General features: G+C 49.0%; 1 long non-coding RNA gene across 1 annotated transcript in view; it reads left to right on the top strand.

Annotated features, from left to right (window-relative positions):
- Nucleotides 1–2,209: 2,209 nt before the first annotated feature.
- LOC311313256 overlaps nt 2,210–5,011 on the top strand; it is a 16,043-nt gene continuing 13,241 nt past the window's right edge. Inside the window, exon 1 of the long non-coding RNA XR_014630611.1 lies at nt 2,210–2,347. This is a non-coding gene — a long non-coding RNA (uncharacterized lncRNA). The remainder of the gene's footprint in view (nt 2,348–5,011) is intronic.

Raw genomic sequence — 5,011 nt, 5'->3', positions numbered from 1 at the left:
AATAGAGGACAGTCACCGGGAGGGCGGTCACCCCTGTGTCTCTCTCTCTCTCCATCATCTGCCCCTCTTCCTCTCCCCAGGGGGCCTTCTCTGCCCGCCTCTCCAGGAAGCCCCTCCCAGCATGCCTTGCTCCATTCAGCCCAGCTGTTACAGTAGCCATGCTGAGCGGAGGCCTCCCCCCCCAACCCCCCCCCCCCCCCCCTCCCCCCACCCCACCCCACCCCACCCCGTCATCCCTGGCGGAGCTTCTGCGGATGAGTGCTCTGCGTCGCGGCTGAGTTTGCGCGAGACCGATTCATCCAGATGCCTCCTGGGTAAACGGCTCTAAACCCAGCCTTGCTGACCCGTACACACGCCGACTTAGACGGCTTTAGCCCCCCCCCCCCCCCCCCCCGCCCCCCTGCCCCCCCCCCCACCACATCTATCTCTCCTCCAGTATTTAACGTGTGTCAGGACTTCTCTCCGGCACTCTGAGTGGGGGTTATTAGGATTAAGAAACCCTCCGACTGCAGCCGACAGAACAGGATGAGCGACCGAGACGGGTTGCCAGGTTCGCGCCCCCCCGCGCGCGCCCCCCCGGGTCCGGCAGAACAGGACCGTGACGGCAGATCGAACGCCGGTCTTTCATCCTCTCGTCCGCCCCTCTCTCCTCTCTGTTTTCCCGCTCTTTAGCTCGCGGGCTCGCGCCTCGTCTCTCGCCGGGAGGAAGTCAGCCCGCCAGCGGAACGGAGGCTCCCCCTGCTCGTTACCGCGCCGTTTCCCTGGCGACTAAAGGCGGTGTTTTTCACGGAGGGGATATAATAACGGGCATTTCTCTTCTGCTCTCTCCACGCTCGCCCTCCTCCCCTCTCTCTCTCTTTCAGAAACCAAATTTCTCTTTGATTTTGCCGACATTATAGGGAAGAAGGGAGAAGTAGAATTGAGCAGGAAGATGCTGTAGATCTCATAGATAATGAGTTAGACTGAGATGCTGTACTTGGAGATCTTATAGATAATGAGTTAGACTGAGATGCTGTACTTGGAGACTCATAGATAATGAGTTAGACTGAGATGCTGTACTTGGAGACTCATAGATAATGAGTTAGACTGAGATGCTGTACTTGGAGACTCATAGATAATGAGTTAGACTGAGATGCTGTACTTGGAGACTCATAGATAATGAGTTAGACTGAGATGCTGTACTTGGAGAGATAGATAATGAGTTAGACTGAGATGCTGTACTTGGAGATCTTCTCATAATTCTGGGTCACACTCAGAAAGCCCCGGCTCCTTATTCTTAGGAATGTCTTGGTGAAAGAGAGCACACCTCTGCCTTTCATCCCCATATGAGCTGACGTCTCTGTCTCCCTCTTCTCTCCTCTCTCCTCTCTCCTCTCTCCTCTCTCCTCTCTCCTCTCTCCTCTCTCCTCTCCTCTCCTCTCTCCTCTCCCTCTTCTCTCCTCTCTCCTCTCCCTCTTCTCTCCTCTCCTCTCCTCTCTCCTCTCTCCTCTCCCTCTTCTCTCCTCTCCTCTCCTCTCCTCTCCTCTCCTCTCTCCCTCTCCCTCTCCCTCTCCCTCTCCCTCTCCCTCTCCCTCTCCCTCTCCCTCTTCTCTCCTCTCCCTCTTCTCTCCTCTCTCCTCTCTCTCCTCCACTGTTCTCTCCTCTCCCTCTTCTCTCCTCTCTCCTCTCCCTCTTCTCTCCTCTCTCCTCTCTCCTCTCCCTCCTCTCTCCTCTCTCCTCTCTCTTCTCTCCCTCTTCTCTCCTCTCTCCTCTCTCCTCTCTCCTCTCCCTCTTCTCCCCTCTCTCTCCCCCTCTTCTCTCCTCTCTCCTCTCCCTGCCTCCCCTCTGTCCTCCTCTCACTCATCTCTGTTCTCTCTCTCCTCTCTCTCTCTCTCCTCTCTCCTCTCTCTCCTCCACTGTTCTCTCCCTTACCTTTGCTCTCTCCTCGTGTCTCTCCTCTCACCTCTCCTCTCTCTCCTCCTCTCTCCTCTCCTCCCCTCTCTCCTCTTTCTTCTCCTCTCTCTCTCCTCCTCTCTCTCCTCCCCTCCCTCCTCTCTCCTCCTCTCCCTCCTCTCCTCCTCTCCCCTCTCTCCTCCCCTCTCCTCCCTCCCTCCTCCCCTCTCCTCTCCCTCCTCCCCTCCCTCCTCTCTCTCTCCTCCTCTCTCCTCCTCTCTCTCAGAAGGAGGACCAGGCTCGTGGAGGTCAGATCTCGGAGGATGGGAAGGAGCAGCTGATGTTTGAGGTCCCTCTGAACGACAGCGGCTCGGCCGGTCTGGGGGTCAGTCTCAAGGGGAACAAGTCCCGCGAGACGGGGGAGGACCTGGGCATCTTCATCAAGTCCATCATCCACGGAGGGGCCGCCCACAAGGTAGCAGCTACGATACTGGACACACACACACCCTGTATACACACACACCATACACACACCATGTATACACACACCATACACACACACCATGTATACACACACCATACACACACACCCTGTATACACACACCATACACACACACCCTGTATACACACACCATACACACACACCCTGTATACACACACCATGTATACACACACCCTGTATACACACACCATACACACACACCCTGTATACACACACCATACACACACACCCTGTATACACACACCATACACACTAGGGCTGGGACTTTTGCCCCAAAATCATATTCGAAGTTCGTTTATTTATTAATAATAATATTCGAATATATTCGAATTATTATTAATACTATTTTTACCATTAAATTCTTACAGAAAGACCTACCTAGGTATTAAAATAAAGTTGTGCACATTCTGTCCACTAGTGGGCATTGTATCATAGGCAATATCGATAAGCAATGATGTTTTCAGAAGCAAATACAACACACAATGTCAACAACCGTTCTTTTAATTTATGTCAGACCCTGGCTTGAACAGTAGGTTTTCACTGTTTGACAAAAATAAGCCAGTCAGGCTAGGTACTGAAAGACAAATAAAAGATAAATAAAGGTAGTAGGATGTATATCCCATTAATCAAACATGTAGCCTAGGCTAAATCAGAACTTGCCATTATGGGCTATCTGGCTGCAGTATGTAAGACTCAACAACCGTCGTCAACCAGGTGTTTACCCACCGAGCTCTTCACGGACGGACCCCGGCCTACATCTCAGAACTTTTACACTCTCACTCTCACTCTCTTTATTACTGTAAAGCACTCTGCCTCCGTGCTGTGAAGAGCGCTATATAAATAAAGCTTACTTACTTACTTACTCCACGAAAACATGTTTAGTATGCGAGATAAATGTAGAATGCTTCACGAGTCATCCAGTGAAAGCGACGGGCTCCGGCTCGCATACGATTCATGTTAAACTTACAACAATATTGAGCTAGCCAGGCATTTGAGTTGGTCATCCAACAGGCTCGATCCTCACCTTTCTGTATAATCCGAAATGTGAAATGGCTGTGATAATATTAATAGTCCACAAAATGTTCTTCCTTTGCCTCATTTAGCACCAGCTGCAACACTCTCCTCCAAATTCATTATCTCCGTTAGCAAGGCTAACGTTGCACTCGGTAGCTTGTGCTTATTATTATTATTGGGGTTGGTGCTTGTGCAGTGGAGGGGTTCTCTTGGGAGAGTTAGCCGTTGGATTGTTATGCTAAAATTATCCTAGCCAGCTAGTTCCCAAGCTTGTTTGATAACGTTCTTTGATTCAGACATAACGTAGGCTGCCTGGTACAGTCCACTGACCAGTTGCTGGTTAACTATGAGGATCCCAGCCGACCGTTGCATCCCCCCAACCCGCAACGGAGGGTTATCAACTCGGCTGGGACTCCCCCTCTCATCGCTAACCAGCAACTGAGCCAATTGAGCTAAAGGTGCTTAGCTAGCTCGTTCGTAAATTACTCAAACTGAATAAATATGACACCAATAAGCACACCGGTGCCAATAGTTAGCTTAATCTTGATATAACTAAGACATCTGCTAAAAAAAATATTTTTTCCACCGACAGATTTAGCTACAATGTTTCAGCCCACCTCCGTCCTAATAGCAGAGTTATATTAGCTTCCTCGCACTAGTCATCACTTACACCACCTCCCAGGGTGGTGTACATATTTAGTTGTTACTAGGAACTAGTCGTGAGTGGTGCAACCCATTTAAATTTAGTAGTGACTAAATCTGGAATTAGTCAACACTTAGTGCTATGACTAGGCCTAGTCACCACTTAGTAACGACTGGTGCAACCGGCTCCAGGTGTCCAACAGCCTTGCTAATAAACTCGCGATTGCAACTTCACCAGGCGTGAAAAACCCTCTGAATCTGAATCAAAAGCAACGTTTGCTAGCCAACACATTTACAAAAAATTATGCCTATAACAGGTTCGAATATTAAGGGCTGCCTAATATTCGTTCGAATACCAGTATTTCTGTCAATATTCGAATTATATTCGAATCCCGAAGTTCGGACTCCCAGCCCTAATACACACACACCCTGTATACACACACCATGTATACACACCCTGTATACACACACCATACACACACCGTACACACACACACCATACACACACCATACACACACACCCTGTATACACACACCATACACACACACCCTGTATACACACACCATGTATACACACACCCTGTATACACACACCATACAGACAACTCCAATACATACACACACACCATGTATACACACACCTCCAATACACACACACACCCTGTATACACACAGACACCATGTAGACACTTCCAATATATACAGACACGTCCAATATATACCTCCAATATATACAAGCACCTCCAATATATACCTCCAATATATACAGACACCTCCAATATATACATGCACCTCCAATATATACCTCCAATATATACAGACACCTCCAATATATACAAGCACCTCCAATATATACAGACACCTCCAATATATACAGACACGTCCAATATATACCTCCAATATATACAAGCACCTCCAATATATACCTCCAATATATACAGACACCTCCAATATATACAAGCACCTCCAATATATACAGA

This window comes from Borostomias antarcticus (assembly GCF_949987555.1).
Source record: "Borostomias antarcticus genome assembly, chromosome: 9".
Taxonomy (NCBI): Eukaryota; Metazoa; Chordata; class Actinopteri; order Stomiiformes; family Stomiidae; genus Borostomias; species Borostomias antarcticus.
Note: the sequence above shows the minus strand (reverse complement) of the source record. Positions and strands in the feature narration are given on the sequence as shown.